The sequence below is a fragment of the Miscanthus floridulus genome, chromosome 4 (assembly GCF_019320115.1).
Source record: "Miscanthus floridulus cultivar M001 chromosome 4, ASM1932011v1, whole genome shotgun sequence".
NCBI classification, from domain to species: domain Eukaryota; kingdom Viridiplantae; phylum Streptophyta; class Magnoliopsida; order Poales; family Poaceae; genus Miscanthus; species Miscanthus floridulus.
The window spans coordinates 14431177-14456271 of NC_089583.1; positions in this window are offsets into that span (position 1 = coordinate 14431177).

The following is a 25095-nucleotide window of genomic DNA, read 5'->3' on the forward strand; positions in this document are numbered from 1 at the left end:
CGGACCTCGGCAGTGACAAGGCAGGTGGATGGAGCACAGCCGCGACGGGAGGTGCTAGTCCGGGCGGGGGCGCGTGGCTCGGGCGGGGGCATCGCCGGCGAGCGGCTCGGGAGGGGGCGCTGGTGAGCGACCCAGGTAGGAGCGGCGCTGGCGAGCGGCTTGTTGCAAACCGCGAGAGGGGGCGCACAGCTCGGGGGTGGCGCCGGTGAGCGGCTTGGGAGGGGGCGTCGGCGAGCGGCCCCGGGTAGGGCGACGCCGGCGAGCGGCTCGTTGCGACCTCGAGCGGGGCACATAGCACAGAGCGGCGCGAGCGACCTGCGTGGGAGAGTGGATGAGGATGGTCTGGACGGGAAGTCACGCGAGCAACTGGATGAGCATAAGCCACGTCCGGACTCCAGTCACGGGTCGAATGCCTGAGCTATATCTTTATCGAGAATAAAGAAGAAGCCGGCCAAACTCTAAAATGACCAAATTACCCTTAATTACATTTAATTACACGGAAAGGAACCACGGGTTCCTCCCAAGCACCGTAACAAACCTTACAAAAACAAATTTTTCATTAAGAGATCCTCCTCTGAAATTTTTTTATCAAAGTTACTAATGGGAAGATCTACTATTGCAATAGCAATAAGCATATGATGGGATGGCAAGGAAAACTCGTGCGGTGGTACTAGAGTCTCGAGTTCGCACGCTTATTCCGCATTAAAAAACACATTACTTGTAATATATGACAATCGACTATAGCGCTTTGATAGTTGGCTTGTCCTAGAGTTTTTTTAAAAAAAAAGAAATTGTTGTTTTGCATTGTTTTTTAGTTTCAGAGAAATGCCTTTCTACAAGCCCACCTCTGCAAAATACTCCATTCCATATAGTTGAAAAATGCATCTGGAAATGATTTTCACCTACCTCTAGAAATCAATTGCATAGTTACGTTTCCAGGTTTCACATTGCAACCCAGACTTCCTGATTTTACCTACATACTTAAAGAAGACATTTGTAGAGGCGTTAACTTGAGTTACACTTCACCTAATTGAATGAGGATTTGGTATACTTCATTCAAAAGTTTGAAGTTAGTTTGGATAGGAAGGAAAAGGAGTGAACGTAATTAGAGGAAACCTTTTGTTCAGTGCAAGGCAAGAAAGATTTGTACAGTGACACGACTATATGCAGAGATCTGTTCATGGAGCTATTCTCAAATTGAGAGCCCATCGACTGGCCCCTTTAAAAGAGGGTTTCATTCTACAATATCTTCAAAACCACAAGTCATTCATTTATCCATCTCGGATAATTTACTCTTTCTTCCATTAGTATCATGAACATCATCTAGGAATATGGTCATGAGGATCATAGGGGCAGTAATGTTGGAAACCAAAGTCCTGACAAACTAGTAAACATGTGTACCTAGTATTTGAAAATATTAGTGTTGTCTCATCATTTTATTTGTCTCAATAATTTTAATATCTACAATTAATAAACATTAATGAAAGACTCCTTTTGGAGTTACTAACTCTATGTGAACTGATTGTAGCGCTTAGTTGGTTAGGTTCTTGTTCAAGTCCTTGACTTAGCATGCTGCTCACATTTGTTAAACGCGGTTCAGTACTACTCAGTATTTTTTCAGGTCAGTTTTGACTTATGGTGTAGAATAATACTGAGTAGTACTCAACCACGTTCAGTATCAGTCAGTACTACACCCAGTATCTTAAAATACTGAAACGCGACTACTAAACAGTACGAATTTTGTTCAGTATAATAGCTTGGTGTAGAATAGTATTCTACACCTAGGGTGTAGAATAGCGCGCATATATATATATATATATATATATATATATATATATATATATATATATATTGTGTGTGTGTGTCCCCGCTATGTCTAGACCGTCTTTGACAAATAATGAGTTATTGAATGTGTATGAGTTATTGACTCGTTTTTTCTTCTATTCTCAGGTGGCTATATAAATATATTGGAAGGTGAATAATCTGTACAGCAAAAAGAACAAACAAAAGGGTACAATGTTGCGTGAGCCTTAGCTTGAAACCACATTGTGGTAACTGTACATCGTGTTAGATATGTGTCGAATATGTGTATAATTTTGGTTACGTTGGACTTGATTTGTATTAGGGGGTATGATAGAGTTGGAGTCGAACTCTGTGTCCTAGGGGGTTATAAATATGATACCACCCCAGTTGTAATCATGAGACGACTTGGCGGCTGGTTTGGGTGGCGGCAAGGCCGCGGGACCGCTCGGATGCTGGTGTAGCTACTGTTTTATGAGGAGGAACACCCATAGTCATTGCCTCGAGAATTAGCCACGTCGTCGAACCTTGTTAAAAAAACATCATGTCTCGGTGTCGTTCTCGTTTGCGTATTTTCTTCTATGGTGGTTATGCTTCCGCTTTCATCGGTTAATAGATCCATTTGGGTCTGGAACTAACCGTGCACTCTAACAAGTGGTATCAAAGCCCATGATCGAAAAAACTTAGAAAATCTCAAGGGTCACATGGTGACGGGGGAGCCCGTTAATGTCTCGAAGGTCACACGGGTTGTGTGTGATATGGAGCATTGGACTCGGGGCTTGAAAAACGCCTTCCGGAGATCACACGGGGTTGTGTGATGTGAAGAGTTGGGTCCAATGTGTGACGGGGGAGATTGTTAGGTTTAGTCTCACGTCAGTAATTGATGGTGGGGGGCACAACGTATAAGGCAGGGGCAGTCCTCACCTATTAGATTAGTCTTTTGGTTTGAGTTAGGCCCAATGCCTGAGTATGTTATGGGCTCCAGTGGACCTAGGCCCGAGGGGCGCTCGCTCATGGGTATAGCGAGTTGGGCCGGATTTCACTGTGCACTTGTGCAAGCGGCAGGACAGTCGATGGTGCTTGCTAGCGGCGCAGCTGTGGCGGAGAGGCTAGCGGTGATATGCTAGTCATACCGTGGGGCAGAAACGACGACGGGATCAGCAATGACGACATAGGAGCGTGGCAGCTGATGGAATTCTTCGTTCTCTAGCTGTGGCGTGGCAACACGTAGCGTGAACTCAGGATGCAGGTTTTGCATTGGACGAGTTTGCGTGCTTCGAGGACAGCAAGGTGCGTGGATCGATACTAGTTGCATGCGGGATCGAAGGGTGTAGGGCTGAGTTGGAAGGAAGTATATAGACGGTGCATGTCTATACTTGCAACTGGAGTAATCTAGTTGGTCAGGATGGCAATTTCCATATGTGACTTTTGATAGTGGCTGTGAAGTTCTCGGTGTCACGTATGCATGCAGGTCGAGTATGGCATTGGATTCAGTTAGCTCGTGTGGTGCCTAATAGGGAGTAGACGTGCTTCATGGAGTCAGACATGTTCGGGCTGGAGACCAATCTAATTTTACTCAATGAGATTGTGGTGATAAAAGAGAAGGGTGCACAGCTGCAGGTGGAGTCATGGAGTATGGAGTTGCAGGGATAGCGGAGTTTCTTGTTTGCGATGGGTCTGCGATCAGACTCGTCGGGCAGCTCGTGTGGAGCTGCGAAGGCAACAACTCAGTTCGGGTACACGGAGGTTCACGCATGGACGGCTTCAAGATGGCGTGCATATTCGCCAAGGTAGAGTTTGTTAGATATGTGTCGAATATGTGTACAGTTTTGATTACATTGGACTTGAGTTGTATTAGGGGTAGGATAAAGTTGGAGTCGAACTCTGTGTCCCAGGGGGTCATAAATATGAGGCAACTCCTGTTGTAACCATGAGATGACTTGGCGGCTGGTTTGTGTGGCGACAAGGCCGCGAGATCGCCTGGATGCCGGAGTAGCTGCTGTTATATGGGGAGGAGAGTCCATAGTCATTGCCCCGATGATTAGGCACGTCGTCGAACCTCGTTAAAAAAACATCGTGCCTCGGTGTCGTTCTCGTTTGTGTATTTTCTTCTATGGTGGTTATGCTTCCGCTTTCATCGGTTAATAGATCCGTTTGGGTCTAAAACTAACCGTGCACTCTAACACATCGGTCTAGGCTTGGGAGGTAACATGAGAAAATCATATGCAACCACGGATGAATACTTATCCTTGGGAACAGTCATGCGCTTCTGAACAACATACAGGCAGGCTTAGACAAATTGGCATGGCACTTCCTGTACTGAATGTGCCACACTTGGGAATTGGGATAGGTTGACACTTATCTGAAGTTCAAATACATGACATGATATTGCTGGCCATCCAAGTGATGAAGCGAATTTATAGATTAGTTTGATCCCTCTTGTTGGCTTATTTATCATATCCAAAAGGATCGGATAACTTGTTAAGGTGCAGCCTTTACTACTAGAAAATATAACATTGGAAAGGATCGGATAACTTGTTAAGGTGCAGCCTTTACTACTAGAAAATATAACATTGGAAAGCTGCTATAACCCCCCTCATGAAAATAATATAATTCAGCGCCCATTTGTCCATTGGCACCCACAGTTTTCGTTCTCGTGTGCCTCTTGGCCCTGTGTCCGTTGTGCGTGCCAACATACGCCAAAGAATTTTGTTTCAGAGGCCCACCACAAGTGTCCGTCTCAAGTTCTAGTTGAGCTCACTTCCTAAGGCAGTGGAAATCCTGTAATGTCCCTCTTGGATATAAGCACCATCTTTTAGAGAGGAAAAAAATCCAACCTGAAGGGATGTGCCACCCCCGGTTCACTGAACAGAACAAACATCCAAAGCTGACATCGGTCAGCTGCATTGCAGATTGCCACCTTTGCCTGCTTTTGCGTCGGCAAAACTGGAATTATATTGCCCAACAATATGAGCCTGATAAAAAGTCTTTTCTCATAGTACTAATAATCTGATAGAAGATTCCTTACATAGAGTTATGTTGATTACTTTTCACTACTAAGAAACGATTTTCAGACACATAATATTTTTGTTTTAAAGGCGGTTCAAAAAAAACAACTACCTCTGACATGATAAAATCTACAATTTTGCCATACAATTTTACATCTTTAGAATCCAACTAATTAAGGTTCTCAATTCTACGATTCCGATCAATAAATTCTACGTTTCAATGATTTTTATGTGTAACACCCCAACTCATTAGAAGCCTAAAATAATAGTGAAGTTGGCCTACGTGATCCATGCGTGGTTGCGTGGTTGATGGTAGTACCACCTCAAAATTTAGGAGGTGAGAGCCAGCTTATAATCCTTGTCGCTTCAAATGTAGCACCTCCTTGTAAACCCTTTTACACGGAGCGAGGAAAAAAGTGTAAGACAGATGCTACGCGTATGTGGGCCTGAGATGTTATGCGCATTGGCTTCGTTCCACATGAGGAACTAGGCCGTAAGCATATTTTGGATTTGGACACACGGGGTGTTACATTGTGTCTAAGATCTTACCAACAATGTGATTTAGAATCTACATACAAATTTAAGAACTTTGTTCTAGAAAATCAATTTTTAGAGGAAGACCTCCCAAGAGATTAACTCTGAAAATCATTTCTAGATGTGGACCTTTGCCTTTGAAAATAGTTGACGCACAAATAAATCCATAATGTTTTCATATGGAATTAGATGAAGACAAACCTAATATCAAAATTATAGAGCATGACAAGATCAACAACTTTATTATAGTTGACAATGTTTATTTTTGAGGTCGTTTAGGCAGGCCCAAATATTTGCTACAAGCTCTCACATCTATTTAAAAATGAATTTTGATTTTTTATTACCAAAGGCAGAAAGAGGTCCATCTTTAAAATTATTTCAAAAATAACTTCTTGATTGTTGAGAGAACCACCTCTGATTTTTTTTTTTCCATCGAAGTTACTAAAGGGAATGATCTCCTATTGCAACAGCAAATACGAATATAGTGGGATGGCAAGGAAAACCCGTGGGAAGGTGGAGGTCTTGACTTCAAACACCTATTCCACGTTAAAAAAACACATGAGTTGTCGTATGCGACAAGCGACTGGTGATTTGCTAGTAGGCTTGCCCTAGGATTTTTTTTTAAAAAAATGTTATTTTGCGTTGTTTTTAGTTTCTATAAAAAGCTTTCTAGAGGTGATCGACTTAGATAGCCCACCCACCTCTGAAACTACTCCATTCCAGATAGGTGAAAAAAAATGCATCTGGAAATGATTTTCACCTACCTCTAGAAATCAATTGCATAGTATTGTTTCCTGCATTTACTTAAAGAAGGCATTTTGTAGAGGTCTTAACTCGAGTTATACACTTCACCTATTAATGTGTACGAGTTAGTACTGCCTTAAAACATGTTGGTTCTTATCTTCCGGTCCAAGAGATGATATATATAAATGTTTTGTAAGGTGAAGAAATGGATAGGAAGTTACATTACAAGAAAACAAAAGGATTCCAAGGTGTGGTGCTATGGTGCATTGTTTTTGAAAGATTATTATGTTGTGTTTTGACATTCGCAAGAAAAGTTCTTGTACTATATACAGGTTTAGGTTTGGGAGGCAACAGGGAGAGATTTCGTTAAGCCATGTCGTGGAAAATACTAGCCTTTAGCAGGTAGTTGCTCTTGATTTCAAGAGTATGCTGTTACACACAGTGCTGCTGCTCTTCATTTCAGTCTTGGCTAGTTTAGTTTGGACAAGATCTACCGATTGCTGCTGCTGTAACAAAGCTTATTCAGATTATTACGTGGTGGACTTCCGATTCCTCTCGTTGAATCCTTGACAAAGAAATGTCCAAAACTTTAGCAGATGCAAGTATGCAACATTATTCCAGCACGTGTTTATACAAGATAACAGTATAGCTATTGGTATTGGTACCAATCCTAGAGAAAACATGACAAAAATATATATTCGCAAAAAATAGCAATCATCACAAGAAGCATGTGTTCTGTATTATTTCCCTCTTGGATGTAAGCATTATTTTAGAAGGGCTGTGCCACTCCTCGTTCCCTAACTGGCTTGCTGGCTCCATGCATGCATGGCTCGTGTTCACTGAACAGATCAAGCATTCGATGGTGGCGACGTCGATCATCAGCTCCAGATGGCCAACAATTGGAACATTGGAACAGCCCAACAATTTTAGGACTAATATATAAGAACTCTTTTCTGATAGGAAGTACATAAAGAGTACTGTTGGTTTCTTTTCCTGCTGTCAGCTTCAATAAAATATAACTCATCCTTCTGATGAGTTGAAGCTCAGGAGTCAGTGAGTCACACTCTCACTCTTCTGTAAGAATAATATTTGTGTTCTTATATCCTCCATAAGACCACAAGGCTGATGAAGATCATATATAACGTCTTGGATGGGTGATAGAAAATGTAGAGGGCTTTTTTTTTACAAAAAAAGATTGATAGAAGACCACAAGTGTTGCTCGCAGTGCCGCAGTGCATTGCTTGTGTCAACATCTAGCTAGGTTTGGGAGGCAACAGGAGAAAATCATCCAGACCATTCGGTACAGTTTGAAGTTGAGACCCTGGGACGGTCATGAATTAGTTGCTGAGGATATCATGGGACAGATAAAGAGTGCTACAATCCCACTGCATACTCACAAGTACACAGTACACAGCACATTTGCATGTATCTCTAGTGTTCGACTTCTCTGATCCTGCCCAATGGACAGACATTTAAAGTTCACTATTTGGCTAAACATTGTTCCTTCTTGTTGTTATCTTCTTGCTTAAATATTCTTGGTATATACTAATGTCATCCTGTCTTAAGAATTCCCTTCATGCACTTCAATAAAAGACATCATATATTGCATGGCTGCTCAAGAACGAACTAATTAGAACAAGGCAAGAACCCTATATATTTTATTTTTCAAAAACTCAGCAATAGAATTGCTAAGTAAATTTATTAGAGAGCAAACAAAGAAAAATCAAATGATTATCACCACTGCATTTTCTTGTTTCAATGAGTTACTTATGAAATCAAATGATTATCCATGCACTCAATATAGATGAAATGCTTCTCTTGATTCCACAGGTCAAATAAATATGTCATCACCTCAAAAAAGAGCATGACAAAAAAAACACCCAAATAAATATGCCATCACCTCAACTTGCACTCAAATACATCTAAATGCTGTAGATTGACATTATCATTTGATATGACCTTGAAATATTCTTTATTCAGGTCAATATCTCAGTTAAAAAGAGGACAATAAAGTGGAGCATTTCAAGTAGCTCCAGGCAAAGCACTAAGACAAAAGTACAAGGAAAAAAATAGTTTCTTCGGCTCAGTACAAGTATTAATCCTTGGAGCACATCACACTCTACCACCCTTCTGTTCTCATCACACTAATTTCAAATGGATCTGCATGTCTTCATCCCAACAATATGCTACAAACTTGTCCTTGGTTATGCTCCTACTGCATCTGCACCTGACAGCTTCTTACAAACATCATGGAACTAATTGGTCAGCGACTACAGTCGCAATCAAAATAGTTAATCAGTTACATATTTTGTACTAGCAGCTTGGAAGAAAAAGGAAACAAGTGAATGTTCAATTCATTAAAAGCTATGGATTGTAAATAGTTCTGCAGAAAAACATGTTCAGTCATTTCTATTTTACAGAAAAACCAGGTTAACTAGACACGGTTTTTACACTGCAGTCAAGAGGAAGCTAGCAATTGGTTTTTACACAGCAATCCAGTGGGCTCCAGCCTCCAGGTCCTCCATATCTCCAGGAAGAGCAAGCCTAAACCAACAGGCAGAAGGGCTGGTAGAAACTGGAAAAAAAAAACAAAAAGGAAGATTAACCAGGTTTGTCGAACAGTCAGACAATTTTACCTCAAAAGAAAAAAAGAACAGTCAGACAATTTGTCAAATGCAGCGAATGAGGCAAACATTTCAAACAAATTCGCATAGCTCTTTTACCATCACGGCTGCTCCTAATGATTGTGAACCTAGGATCAATCATATCTCTGCTAATGGCATCCTCAAGTTGCAGAAATTGCACAAACATCGAAAGTACTAGTACTATGCAAAATGTGATTGCCAGATCTTCAATGCAACCCATCTGACTTCCTGCTTTTAACCTAAAGAAAAGAGTTCGCTTGGCTGAATTTGGCTGAAAAACACTGTTCCGGCTAAATTGTTGTGATAGAAAAACACTGTTCCGACTGAAAAAAGAAGTCGAACAAGCTGACTTTTAAGGTCAGCCGAACGGCACCGTAGAGGTCTTAACTTGAGTTACACTTCACCTATTAATGTGTACGAGTTAGTACAGCCTTAAAACATGTTGGTTCTTATCCTCGGATTCACGAGATGATATATAAACGTATGGAAGGTGAAGAAATGGATAGGCAGTTAAAGAAAACAAAAGGATTCCAAGATCTGGTGCCATGGTGCATTGTTTTTGAAAGATCATGTTGTGTTTTGCCATTGGCAAGAAAATTTCTTATACTATGTACACCTTTAGGTTTGGGAGGCAACAGGGAGAGATTTTGTTAAGCTATGTTTGGAAAAGTCTAGCCTTTAGCACATAATTGCTCTTAAAGTCTAGATTACTCTGTAACACACAATATATTGGGCTGTCCCTCCACATGGAGGATGATTTTGAGCCTAGCAAATTCAGCCCAAATATAGCTCCTTAGTTCTTGTGAGTTATTGATTTCGGTTGGAATCAACGGTGGAGATTGACCCTTGGAAGGAATAAAAATCACAAACCCTAGCCTACATTGCTTTAGCTGCTGGTGCTGAGAGTGAGATGAAGAGAGTAGAACACAAGAACACCATAATATGAGAGAAGAGAGGAAGGAGAAGGAGAAGCAAATATGTCCAGATTTAGTTGCTCTGAACCGGTCATCTTTAAGCCGGTGATTGTAGCTTCAAACATGGTTGTATTGACACCAAACTTGATGACCTCATTTCTAACTTAGAGTACTGTCGGGTTCATAAACCCGGGGTCCCTCGCGGACCGGCTTCCCAACAGAGGCTTGGCCCAAGCAGACACCGCGCAAACTCACGAGCCGACCCAAGTACCTGAACAACAGGCTAGAAGGACGATCCAGTCACCGACCGGAAGGCCTAGCCGAGGAGGAACTGCGCCCGCTTCCGACTCTGACCAGCCTCTCCGACCGGAGCACTCGCTTCGATCTCCAGCCCGCCTCCGGACGGCCTCTCCGACCGGAAGGCTTGGCCAAACACCACTTCCGACTCCAACCCACGTCTCCCACCGGGGGTGCGCCGAACCCCTACTCACTGCTCTTCTCCGACTGGCATGTTCAGAGCCGACTGGAACCCACCGACCAGGGACGCCCGCTCGGTAAGGACCAGGGAACGAACGGAGAAAGCAAGGCAGGGCACAAAGTCAAACCGCAATACCAGGGTCCGTACCCTGAGCACCTGCGGAAACAGTACTCTGCAACCTCCCTGGCATGATAGAGCCTAAAACAGTGTTGTAGGCGCCGACATTTCTCCCAACAGTATTGTGGGCGCCATTAACTCCCATACAGTGAGCCCCCCTCCCCCCCACATGTCTCTGGGCATCGACAGTGTTGTGGGCGCCAGCTTCTACCGTACCAAACGGACATGGTAAAACCCCTTGCACGCCTCTAGGTCTCAACAGTGTGGCAGGCGCCGACACCTGCCATACCCAAAGAAGACAACACAACCTCCCACATGCATCTAACATCCAACAGTGTTATGGGCGCCTACCATCATCCTGTACCCGCCGACGTGGGCAACAAGGATTAGAAGCATACGTACTCTCTCCCTCTCACTTGTAAGGCCATCCCCTTCATCTATAAAAGGGGATGCGCTCTCTCCTAGAAAGATAGATTCAAGTCATTCCAGATTCATTAGATCGATCAAGCTCACTAGTACAGAACCGCCAGGTTCAAACCACGAGCACACGCTCAAACACTTAGTTCATAACGGGGCTCCCGTCACTCTCGGCCCTTCCGATAGGAGTCCGACCGGACCTCTTGTACCCCCCCCCCCCATCCTTCTCCTTCTCGTTTGTAACCCCACTACAAACTTCGAGCACCTGAACTCAGGAATAAAGTCACCGATCGACTCAAACTGGACGTAGGGCACGTTGCCTCAACCAGTATAAACCCTATGTCATTGAGTGCTAGGCCACCTCCGATCACAACGTACGGCAAAACTACAAATATTTACTTGTTAGTCACTTTCTGCACCGACAGTTGGCACCGTCCGTGGGGAAGACGTTGTACGTTCAACACTCTTTGGTCATCGGATGGCCCACTTTTCCACCACTATCGCCATGGCGGGCTCAGGCGATACGATTCGCTTTGGCTCACTGGAGTTTCCCGCACTCTCACCTATTGGGATGTGGGTTCCACCCGTCTTTGAGCCATCCCAGGCCTTCCTCTTTGGAAGCCTGGACTTCGTCGCCGACCGGCTCGGCGTACTACACCTCTGCGAGGAGGCTCTCATTCTAGCGCCTGTCGGAGGGGCGCCCTCCATCGGCTCCAGGACACATGACGACTTCAACAATGAGGCATCTACGCTTCATTTCGAGCAAACTCTCTGTTCAAACCCCGCTGTAAGTAATATGCATACTGTTATTTACTCTCTATTTATTATCTCCTGCCGATTATTCGGAGGGACCATATTGACCGCACCACGAACACCGTACGACTGGTTCCCCTATGGCTTCGTGTACCCCGTGGATGCGCACACTCGGGGGCTCCGGAGGATGCTGCCTCCATCCCCTCTCACATCCGAATTTGTGGGAATGGTGAGCTATGCTCCTACCACTTTCCACAAACTCCCGGATAACGAGGGTGAGAGCGACAGCTCCAGCATCGGTGACATAGAACCTAGCCACCGTCCGTCCTAGGAGTGCACTATGGTGGACGCTCTAGGACAGCCACCGGTCGTTGCGGAGTCTGTGCAGACTCACACCCCTCTAGACCCACGTGTGGGGGCCCTCGCATTTGTGCAAGTACATGCCGAGGAACAACGACAACGGTGGTAGAACCAGCTGCCGCCTGTATTGGCGTGCTCAGTACAGCATGTTGCGCCCCATGCGCATGACCCAGCGGGCGGCGCCCAGGGTCGCGCCCGCTAGGTCCAACATGATATCATGAACGAGGGGAACGATCTCCACAATTCGCTTGGGCTAGCCAGAACATCGTTGTTGCGGCAATGCTCCTGCGCGGCGTTCCCGAGCCCATCGACCCCCAGGAGCGGGCGGTCTACCGGAACCTCTGGGTGCTGGTAGAAGTCACCGCCGTTCAACAGGCGGAAACCTCGGCATCATGACTCCGACACGCGCCCCCTATCCCCACCGAAGGAGTGGAGACGCGCTAGACGGGTCGCTCCGTCCGCTCACTGCTACAGCTGCCAAGTGCGGCTCGGGGGGCAGCGGCCGCACCATGGTCTGACCTGGCGGCTGCTCTACACCGACCACCGGTACACGGATGGCCCGGTCCACACCAAGATGCTCGCAGCGTCATTAGCAACCGGCATCAGGCCCGGCATGATCATGACGACCACCGAGCGGTGATGAGGGCAGGCGACGCGGGTCCCGACCAAACCATTGAGGGGAGCAGAGAAACGTGCCCCAGGCATGGTTGCCGGCCAGACGACCGGAGTCCTAGCCCTGAGGGCCTGGGACCACAAGCCTTTGACTAGCGTATCTGGAGAGCGCCATTCCCACAGTGCTTCCGACCGCCCACCAACATCACCAAGTACACCGGGGAGACAAACCATGATATTTGGCTTGAAGATTTCCTGCTCGCCTACCAAGCCAAAGGGGTGGATGATGACTATTTCATCATCCAGTATCTCCCCATCTGCGTGGGGGAACATGTTTGGGCATGGCTCGAATTCCTCCCGCACGACAGCATCCGCGACTGGCAGACCTCATTAGGGTCTTCGTCAAAAACTTCTAGGGGACGTATGTCCACCCTAGAAACTCCTAGGACCTCAAGAGCTGCCAGTAGGAGCCCAGTGAATCCCTGCGGGATTACATCCATAGGTTCTCTGAACGATGCAACTCGCTCCCTAATGTCGTCGATGCGAACGACATCAGCGCATTCCTCTCCAGGACGACCTATGAGTCCCTGATCCACAAGCTTGGCTGCCTAAAGCCCCGTACCACCCGCAACCTACTCAACGTCGCCACTAACCATGCCTCTGGCGAGGAGGCGGTAGGAGCGGTCTTCAATGGAGGCCGGGACAACTACAAGGCCAAGCGCATGGACCAAGATGAGGCCCCCTCCACACAGAGGGGCAAGAAGAACAAAAAAAGATCGGCGCCGATCGGACAACACCGCATTGGTCATCGCAGCTGATCGCATGAGCAAACAGCCCTAGCAGGGGCTGCCTGACCACTTCATCAAGCTCATGGACAGCCCATGCACCAACCACGCCTACCGCATCAAACACCTCTACATGACCTCCTCAAATGTTTCCTCCGATAGGCCAGCGGCCCGAAAGAAGGGGACGGCAAAGAGGTGGCAGCCAAGAAGGGAGGCGCGGCGGGCAAGGACGGAGATGGTTTCCCTAACCCTAAGGAATGCATCATGATCTTTGGCGGATCTGACGCCATCTGGACCAAATGCCAGCACAAGGTGCGCTATAGGGAGGCATGCACCACCGAGACGGCCGTCCCCTCCTTCCTCTGCTGGTCGGAATCTCCTATCACCTTCGATCAGAGGGACCATCCCTCCCACGTCGTGAGACCAAGACGTTACCCACTCGTCGTCGATCCCATCGTCCGCAAGAAGCGCCTCACCAAGGTGTTGATGGACGGAGGTAGCGACCTCAACATCCTCTACGTTGACACCCTCGATGCCATGCACATACCTCGGTCGAAACTCCACCTAGCGGGGTCTCCCTTCCATGGGGTGATCTCGGGAGCACAGGCATACCCGCTCGGGCAGATCTATGGTGGTATTAACCCCTATACCCTTATGGCTAGGCTTGGGCCGGCCCAAACTAGGGGGTCTGGCCCACTAGAAGACGACGTGTGGCCCAGCCAATCTGCTCGGAGTCCCGTGCAAGGAATCAAGGCAGATTTGGAGATCAAGCAAGATCATGGTCGGTTAGAATAGGGATCTTTATCCGACCACCTATGGCAATTGTAACTAGTTAGGATTAGTTTCCAGATCTGTAACCCTACCCCCTAGACTATATAAGGCAGGCAGGGGATCCCTCTCAAAAACATCTCTCATTGACATACAACAATACAATCAGACACAGGACGTAGGTATTACGCCTTCACGACGGCCGAACCTGGATAAAACCTCGTGTCTGTCTTGCGTCACCATCTTGTTTACAGCTTGCGCATCTGTCTGCCGATAATCTACTACCTTGGGCATACCCCTAGGTAGACTACCGACCATATTTCATCGATAGTGGTGTGCCAGGTAGGGGGTGTGCGTACTGCTCCCTAGAAGAACAAGATGGTCATCATCCCTGGATCCATGGCTACGCCGAACGGCCTCACGTTCACCATCGGCTAGATTACCTAGACCACTGGCTCCGACAACTTCATCGCCATGACCACAAAGGAGGCATGGATCCGATCTATGTCGACCACTGCTTCACCGACATTGGCTACGGCTCTGACCATGTTGGATCTGACTCTGGCTACACCAGCATCGTCTTCGGCCACGCCGACAACCTGTCGTCTGCTTCCTCACTACAAAGGGAGGCTGATCAACAACACCGACCTGCTCGACTCCATCGATTGGGTCGGCACCAAGCTTGCTGAAACCCTAGCTCTGGTAGATTCAATTCAAAATCAACCTACCAAGCAGGTAACCACTACCCACAACAGATCTACCCGACCAGCTCGGGCCAGTCGCCCTGCACGACTCGGTACAGATCTCGTGGTCACATCTACTCCTGAAGGGCATTCCGTTCATCGCTGATCAGCCCCCGCAATGGGTCTTCAGCTCTCCGAGTGTGAAGCCTTGATGGAGAATTACTAGGCTCAGCCCTACGGCCTGCGCAACTTCGTCAACATGGTTCGGATCGAAGAATATCAAGAAGGGTTGGTCCACACAGTTCAAGATGGCGTTTCAAGCTCCTCGTCCAGCATCGCATCTATTGGCTCCGTCCACACTGAGCTCCAGTGTCATGATAATGAAGAAGTTGAGTACGATCTGGATATCCCAGACCACTCCCCGGGTTTCCCACGATTCCCATCTTTCCCACCAAGGCGAGGAGACTTGATCAATGTCGTCAGTAATGACAAGCCACCGGTAGTTGGTGAAACAGAACAAGAAAGGCTAGCACGTGAAGCACGCAATATTGACCGGTTTAATCGCTGACAAGCCGAAGCCAAGGCAGAAGAGGAGGCACGATGCATAAGGGTCCAGCCACGTGATCTTAACAATGCCTTCGATAGGGTAGGGGACAAGCAGGTCTTCAAGACTCCAAGTGCCAACATAGCTATTGCTATGGTGACAATATAATGACTACCCAATACCCCGGAAATCAAGGCAGTTCATGATGATATACAAGCTTACCTGACGGCTGCTACGGCCCAGACCGCAGAGATTACAAACCAAGCCTGGGCTCCATCTGTCTCAGTCAAATCAAGCCGTAGCCGCCAGTACTCAAGTCGCTCATAGCCACCCAACCAACGTGGCTCGTGCAATAACGACCCATCAGACAACCATCAAGGCGGAAATGGTGGTCATGATGATGGTCGGGATGACAACCGCTGCGACTACCAGGACGACAACCGCCGCGACTACCGAGACGATAACCGCCGAGACAACCGCGATAATTGCCATGATAACCACGGTCGTGGGGTCAACCAGGGGGGCAATCGAGATCGCCGTGATGGCAATAACGATCTCTGCTATTACCTCAGAGAATGTGATCTACGCGATCGCATTAACCAAAGAGCCAACGATCGTGCATCCCACGAAAGCTATCGCCGTATGGAATATGATACCACCCACGGCCCTCTGGGTTTGAAGCAGTTTACCCCTCACCTTCGCCAAGTCATATGGCTCAAGAACTTCAAGCTCGAAAAACTCCAAAAGTACGACGGCAAGCAGAACCCTGAGTTATGGGTCATGCTCTATGAAACCACATGCAGATCAGCCATGGCTAACGAGCACGTCATGTCTAATTACTTCCCAGTCGCCGTCGGCCATGCAGGCCACCAATGGCTGGTTAGCTTGCCAACAAACTACTTTGATTCTTGGCAAGAGCTCAGGCAAGCATTCATCAACAACTTCATTGCTACTTGCAAACAACCCAGTAACAAATATGATCTACAGCGGATTCGAGATCACAAAGATGAGCCACTGCGCGAGTATGTCCGACACTTCTTGGAGATGCGCATCAAGGTCCTATCAATCTCCGACAATGAGGCAATCGAAGCTTTCATCACTGGTCTCCGCTTCTAGGATGCCCTAAGGGACAAGCTCCTCCGCAAAAGACCTAAATCAGTCACAGCGCTCCTAGCCACTACTAAAAAATATGCGGATGCCGATGATGCTAAAAAGATAATCGTCGAAGAAGCAGCAAGGGTTCCACGCTCCGACCACACCGCGATGACTACCATGGCAACCGAGTTCGGAATGACAATTTTGATCGCCGCAACCAGCGCAATGATTCCCGTGACCACCGCGACCAGCGTAATCAGCGGTGTAATTGCCGTGACGATTACAGGGGCAAGCGTGCTTGGGAAGATGCCGGCGAAGTCAACGCCGTTAAAAAAGGTGGCAGACGTCGCAACTACGAAGAAGACTATGCCAAAGCATTGAAAGGACCCTGCTAGCTCCATCCCAAGTCAAACCATACCATGGAGAATTATCATGTTCTCAAATCTATCTACACGCGCCAACAGGCTCCGGATACATCCGACAAGCCTAACGACGCAGGGGAGCAGCATAACGAGGACAACGATGATGAAGATGTAGATCCCCGTCACAAGTATGTCAAGCCAACTGACCACGTCCACACCATCATTGGGGGTAGAGTGTCCATCAAGACCAAACGAGAATGCAAGCTGCTCGCCCGCGCTTGCTTGAATGTGGCCAATGCCGACAACCTCATTGCCGATCCGTGCCTCCCTCCTTGGTCCCACCGCGAGATCTCCTTCAGCAGAAAGGACCAATGGGCCACCATACCTGAGCTAGGGCATTTTCCTCTAGTCCTCGATCCTTGTATCAACAAGGTTCAGTTCGATAGAGTGCTGATTGACGGTGGTAGTTCTATCGATATACTGTTCAAGAACAGTTTGCTAGCCCTGAAGATAACCCAGGCTAATCTCAAGCCATACAAGGCACAGTTCTAGGGTGTTCTCCCTGGACAGAGCTCTACACCTCTCGGGTAGATCACGCTACCTATGCAATTTGGTACCCTAGACCACTTCCACACCGACTACGTCAACTTCATGGTCACCGACTTCGAAGGAACCTACCATGCTATCCTTGGTCGACCAGCGCTCACCAAGTTCATGGCCATACCTCACTACATGTATTTGGTGCTCAAGATGCCTACTAAGAAGGGGGTTCTAACTCTCAGGGGCAATGTATACGCAGCTTACACCTACGAGGATGACAACTTCAAAATAGCAGAGGCTCACGACCTCTCTATTCGCATGGCCAAGACCACACTCGACGCCAAGAAGACCCCAGCCGATCACCTGGAGATCCTAGAGCTCGAGGCGCCTCGCAAGAACATCAAGTCCAAAGAGCACAAAATGATCCAGCTGGTTGATGGCGATCCTAGCAAAACGGCCCTTATCGGGGCCAACCTGGATCCTAAATAGGAAGACACGCTCGTCAGGTTCTTGAGAAGCAACGTGAGTGTGTTCGCATGGAAACCCGCTGACATGCCTGGTGTACCTCGGAACTTGATCGAGCACTCCTTAAATGTCGATGGCATGGCCAGACCCATCAAGTAGAAGCTATGACGGTTTGCTTGCGACAAGAAGGAGGCTATTAGGGTAGAAGTTACACGGCTTTTAGCAGCCGAATTTATCAAAGAAGTACATCATCCGGAGTGGTTAGCCAACCCGGTTCTTGTATGCAAAAAGAATAATGAATGGAGAATGTGCGTTGACTACACTGATCTCAACAAACACTGCCCTAAAGACCCCTTTGGCTTACCTCACATAGACGAGGTCATAGATTCAACTGCCGGTTGCGAGTTGCTTTCCTTTCTCGATTGCTACTCTGGTTATCACCAGATCGCTCTAAAAAAGGATGACCAGATCAAGACATCCTTCATCGCGCCCTTCGGTGCCTACTGCTACATGACCATGTCATTCAGGCTCAAGAACGCCGAGGCTACCTACCAACGCGCCATGTAGGCCTGCCTCAAAGATGAGATAAAAGATGACCTCGTCGAGGCTTATGTTGACGATGTAGTTGTTAAAACCAAGGAAGCATACACCCTTGTTGACAACCTAGAACGTACCTTTGTAGCTCTTAACACATTCCAATGGAAATTAAACCCAAAGAAGTGCATCTTCGGTGTTCCATCTGGTATATTGCTCGGCAACGTCATCAGTCACGACGCCATATGCCCTAACCTAGAGAAGGTAAAAGCTGTTTTGGACATGAAGCCGTCCAAAAAGGTAAAGGATGTTCAGAAGCTTACTGGATGCATGGCTGCCCTCAGTCATTTCATATCAAGATTAGGTGAAAAAGGACTACCATTTTTCAAGCTGCTCAAAGCATCCGAGAAGTTTGAGTGGTCGGAGGAAGCAGACGCTGCCTTTACATAGCTGAAACAATTCCTTACATCACCTCCAGTCCTCACTGCTCCTAGAGAAGACGAAACCCTCCTGCTTTACATCGCGGCAACTAATTGAGTGGTCTCCACTGCCATGGTGGTCGAGCGCGATGAGCCCGGCCACGTCTACAAGGTACAGCAACCAATTTATTTCGCCAGTGAGGTGCTCAATGAATCCAAGACTAGGTACCCACAGATTCAGAAACTAATCTATGCCATACTAATAACATCCCAAAAGTTGAAACACTACTTCGACGGATATCATGTGGTGGTCATGACTGAGTACCCTCTAGGAGACATCATTCGTAACAAGGATGCAAACGGGCGCATCATCAAATGGGCAATGGAGCTATGCCCTTTCTCCTTGGAATTTGCAAGCCGTGCTACAATCAAGTCTTAGGCACTTGTCGATTTCATCATCGAGTGGATAGACTTAAGCACACTAGCCTCTCAGGGGCCCGCCAAATATTGGAAGATGTACTTCGACGGCTCTCTCAACATCGATGGCATAGGAGCAGGAGTCCTTTTCGTATCACCATCCAAGGAGCAGCTCTGATATGTCCTCAGGATTTATTTCCCAGCGTCTAATAACATCGTCGAGTACGAAGCATGCCTACACAGTCTACGCATCGTGGTCAAGCTCGGTGTTAAACATCTCTATGTCTATGGAGACTCAGCTCTGGTCATCAACCAACTCAACAAGGACTGGGATACGACCAGCGAAAAGATGGACGCATACTGCAAACAGATCAGAAAGCTAGAAGGCAAGTTCTACGGCATCGAGTACACACATGTGGTCCAGGACAAAAACCAAGCAGCAGATGCGCTGTCAAAGTTAGGATCATCCCGAGCCAAAGTACCACATGGCGTATTTGTTCAGGACCTACTCATGCCCTCCATCAAAGAAGAGGATCCTATGGTCGACAAGCCTCCAGATCAGATACCTAACCACTAAGGAGCCTGACTAGAGAGCACCTTTCATCAAATACCTAACAGATGGCAGCGGTTACACTGATCGGATAGAAAATGATTGCATGATGCGTCGCAGTAAGCAGTATCTGATCATCGATGGCAAATTATGGCACAAGAACGCGAAGGAGGAAATCTTAATGAAGTGTATAACCCAGGAGGATGGTGAACATCTCCTAGACAAAATCCACTCTGGCTCCTGTGGCAACCACGCGGCCTTGAGAACGCTGGTTGGCAAGGCTTTCCGAGCAGGGTTCTATTGGTCATCAGTCGTAGCCGATGCAGAGAAGCTAGTCCACCATTGTGAAGGTTGTCAGTTTTTTGCCAAGAGAATCCACATACCAGCACACGAGATTTAGACTATACTAGCCTCTTGGCCCTTCGCATGCTAGGGATTGGATATGATCGGGCCTTTCAAACTGGCTCCTGGAAAATTTACATGCGTCTTTGTGCTGATTGGCATATTCTCCAAGTGGATAGAGTACATGCCCCTGGTCAAGGCATCTTCGGAAAAGGCTGTCGCATTCCTCGACCAGGTCATCCACTATTTTGGCATACCCAATAGTATCATCACTGATCTGGGTACTCAGTTCACCGAGAACGTTTTCTAGGACTTCTGCGATGAAAGGAGCATAGTAGTAAAATACGTCTTGGTGGCACACCCTAGAGCTAATGGATAGGTCGAGCGGGCAAATGGTATGATCTTGGACGCACTTAAGAAGAGGATGTACAGAGAGAATGACAAGCTCCTAGAAGATGGCTCAAAGAGTTACCAGCCATGGTCTGGGGTCTCAGAACATAGCCTAGTCGCAATACAGGCGTATCACCATACTTTATGGTTTATAGCGCTGAGGCAGTGCTCCCGGTAGATATAGCCTTCAAATCAGCATGGGTAGAGAACTTCGATGAAGACAAGGCCAATGAAGTACGGGAGCTAGAAGTGAATAGTGCAGAAGAGAAGCGGCTCGATTCTTGCGTACGTATAGTCAAATACCTTGCTGTTTTGCGCAGGTACTACAACAAGAACGTCAAGGAGCGGTTCTTCATGGTCGGGGACCTGGTCCTAAAGTGAAAGACAAATCAGGCTGGTGTCTGCAAACTTGCAACCCCATGGGAAGGACCCTTCATGATCATGGAGGTCACATGCCCTACATCTTACAGGTTAGCTCACCTAGACGGCACAGACGTACCCAATTCCTGGCGCATCGACAAGCTTAGGTGTTTTTATGCTTAGCTACTAAGATATGTACCCCTCTTATACTATTGATTTATTTTAATAAAGCTATTATGATTTCTCCGACCACTCTAATGTGTCATTTCGAAGTCTACTGTTATTCTAACTCTACCAGTTAAAACCGACCACCATTCCTTCTTGGGTTTTTGGAGCAGGCCCTATCTCCGGTTCCTCCCAATGCGTGCATGGGATCCGCTCTCTACGCTACGAGTGATTGGCAGGTGCTCTCTGGTTTGACTTGCATGTTTCTACGTGTGCACAAGCTGCACACCTCACACTCCAACCGCAAGACAAACTAGGGCCATACAAACCTTTCAGGATGATGTGTCGACTAAACTGGTATAACTAAACAGAACGCCAACACGTTCTAACTTAGTTACATCGGTACGATGTCTGAGCTTAAACATGTTTTCTACAAAACAAACAAGCTCGTGTTGATATACAGTTACGTTATTACAAGCTTGCCTGAAAAGGTCCAAGTTTATAATAACACAACTACATCTTCTTCTACAGCTATAGCCTATACTATTGGCTAGTCGAGGCACACGGCACCTGCTGCTCGCTGGGCCTGACATCATTCAATGGTCTCAGGGACTCTGGCATTGATCGAGCTAAAGAAGATGGCCCCACCGATGCCTGGCTAGTGGAGACTGTAGGCTTCGCCGATTGGCTTGAAAATGACAGCGCTCCTAGCTGACTTGTTGACGGCGTTCCCTCAACGGTTGGTGTCGCACCTCCACATAGGTTAATATCGCCAATTATTTTCGCCGACAAGTCTAGCTGGGTCATCCGTAGCTCCTTAGCCTTGTCTGGATCTACCTCCTTTGGGTATCCAGCCTCCAGGTGCTTGAGATCGATCAAGGGGTAGTGAGCACATACCATGCTTAGCACATGTGCGCGTGCGTACTCTCCCGCTTCCTTTAGGAACTCCTGGAACCATCCCCATGCCCTTTGGCATCTCTTGATCAATCCCAGCTATAGCGTCCTTGGCACATCTTCTGCTAGCGCCGGATCGATGAGGTTAAGGACTAGCAAAATACCCTTTGCCACCTCCTGGCACTGGTTTCTCCAGGTGTCACGGTCCTTAGTGATCTCTTGGCATTGCGCTTTCTAGCCATCACAGTCTTTCATCATGGCCTCCAGATGCTTCTTTGCATTGATTTTTATAACTGCAAACCGCACGTGCTATTAAGACGCTATACTACGCCAAACTACGGTAGGCAACAAAAATGAGCAAAGGTGGTTGGACAACTTGCCTTTCAGCTCCTCTGTCATCTTGGTCGTGTGGTCCTGAAGCTATGACTAGTCTTGCGCTAGTTCTCTATTGTCCTCGTTTAGGCGATCACACTCTCCGACCACACGACTGTTCTCCTCTCGGAGACAGATCACTTTAGCTTCTAAGCCTACACTATAGCTGTTACTACTAATAACGCAACAGCACTCGTCAGTAGTCGGTATGATAAAATGGCTACTTACTTGTTCTTTCCTGCTCTTTATTACTGAGCTGCATGCCCAGGTTCTGGTTCTGGGACTCTTGCACCGTCTTTTCATGATTGGCCGCTTCAAGTCGCTGGTGTAAGCGTTCCACCTCCACCGTCAGCTCCTTGTTGCTTGCAGCGATCCCCTCGATCTGGTCGAAGCATCTCTTGCGGTACCTTGCGGTCTTCATTAAGTCCTGAGTACAGATAGGTAAGTAAGACAACTATGAGTAAACCGCAAGACCAACAGGTGAAGCGAAGCTTACCTGCACTTCCATAACAAGACGCTTCGCTGCTCGTTCAACGTTCTTGGTTTCTTCGACCTCCGGGATTTTCTCATGGACAACCCATTGGTCGTTCTGCCAACACGACACATAAACATGCTGTCGCTTGTCTTGTGGATGGCCTAGGACCTCCTCCACCTCGTTTTCTTCAAGCCCTTCTTTGGGTCCTAGCGCTAGTCCGGCGTCAGCAGCATCTGTGATCACCACAGCCTTCCCACGGGCTGCAGTGTCGATAAACGTGGCCTATGCTCTCACCTCCGGACGGTGCCTCCTTGGTCTACTCTGTTACCCTCAACGCTGATGCTCAGCTGTTCCCTCAATCACCTTCTTAGGGACTGTTGTCTGACTGTTTGCTTGCTGAGGCCTCGACGGATCTTCTACTATGGGTTCCTCGGTGGTCGGTTCCTGGATATGCTGCTCTGCAATTATTGGTGGCACCACGCCACTTCCAGCTAGCTAGTCTGGGCTTTCAGTGGATGCAGAGCTAGTACATCCAAGATAAGTTCAGAAAGTAGTCATATTAAATGCAAATTGCTAACTTATAATAAGGTTACAAATACTTACATGTTGAAAGCGTGGAATGATGTGGAGAAGGCGCGTCTCTTCGGCCGTACTGGATCCACATGCTATACGGGTGACTCCTAGTCTCCCTCTACATCTAGCACTATCGCTGGGCCTTGGTGCTCAACCCCTCCACTGCTCGTCCTTCGCGCTGCAGTGGTCGATGGTGTGTTCGGTTGAGTTGTCGCTACCATCGCCGGCCGCGTTCCTTGCTCCATCGACTCTAGTTGTTTCCTCCTTTTTCGAGGGACAAGTTGAAAGGCGTCTGCATCTTCTCCCTCCTCTGTGCCATTGTCTGGCCAGGCAAAAATTGCCTACCGACGCTTGCCGGCCGGGTTCTCCTCTGGGCCTCCCTCGGGCTCATTGATAGTTAGCGCCCCCCCCCCCCCCCGATGAGCAGGGTGGTTACTGATCTCCTCTTCGACTGTTTGGGAGCAGCCGACTATTTACCAGTGGCTTTAGCTACTGCCTCCTCTCCCGCTCCGAGCACCACCCAGTCGATGTCCTCGTCCTCGATCTCAACGCTGGTCTGGGCGGTGGGACCAGCTCCTTGTGGCCACTCTACTCCAGGGGGTGGTGACATAAACACTGTCGCTCTATCCTGACCATTAACCTAGGTAACAAAGGGGAGTGAACACAGTAAGTTTCCACTTATCCCACCACAATATAAGACTACGGGTACAAGGTAATACGAGTTACCTTTGGAGGAGATTGGGCAAGCTTGAAAGCATGCTCGATGCCGCTCAATCTGGCATAATTTGGATCAGGTAAGTTAAATAGCTCGCCAATTCTAGCTTTGACTTCAATTTTGTCAAGTGCCTCCTGCCTCGTCCTCGTTGGGTCCGTGCTACCTTGATACTCATAGCTAGGATGTATCCTCCTCTGGCAGGGCTGGATCCGTCGACTGATGAAGTTCCCGACCATGCTCGGACCATCCAATTTTTTCTATGGGATCACTCCAAATATTTCTGGAATCTGTTCCAGGCGCTCGGGTTTCTTCGACCAGCTTGTCTTCTTCTATGGAATGTAGCCCACATCACACAGCGTGATCGTGTTCGGCTCTTCACGGATGTAGAACCATTTCTTGTACCAGTCGTTGAGCGACGTGTTCCATGGGCAGTGCAGGTACTGGGCTTTCATGCCGTCATGAAGGTTGAGGTACACACCACCGACTATCTTCGAACCACCGCTTCCTTTCTCCCGCAGATAGAAAAGATGGCGGAAAAAATTGAAGTGGGGCTAGAAGCCGCCATACGCTTCGCAGAGATGTATAAAAGTGGCAACAAGGAGGATCGAGTTGGGATGCAGATTGCAAATCCCAATCTCATAGTAAAGACAGAGCCCTTGAAGAAACGGATGTACTGGAACCCCAAATCCCCGTTTAAAGAAATCCTCGAACACCACGATCTCACCTGGTTGTAGATCGGGGTACCCCTTGCCCTCCGGCGCACGCCATCCTACGAGCTCCTTGTTGTGGAGTACCCCCATGGTGACGAGGTCTTCAATGGTCTGCTCGTTACTTTTCGATTTCCACCATTCCTTCTCCATGACCCCTACTTTCTTCTGCGCATCACTTTTCGCCATGACTCTAGCCTTGCTGGTGAATGGGGAAATGGTGGCAGATGGATTGGTGGTGATTTCGGATGTATTCGGATTGGCGAGAGGAAGAAGAAAGCTACGGTTGTGAATGGCAATGGGTTTCAGTACATAGTAACTTACCTATCCTATACTGTATTTAACCCAAGAGTTATGCCGTTTTGTCTGCCCGAGATTCTTGGGAGACATGCGCACGTGCCGCAGACGGTTGTTTTCATAGCCTCGAGATCTACGCCAATATATGTGCCTCTTCATTGCCAGTGTGGGAGGGCCCACGCTGACACACCTACTGACAGGTGCCATGCAATTGTTTGCTTGACAAGACAAAAAGGCAGTTTGACGTGCTATACCCGTCTA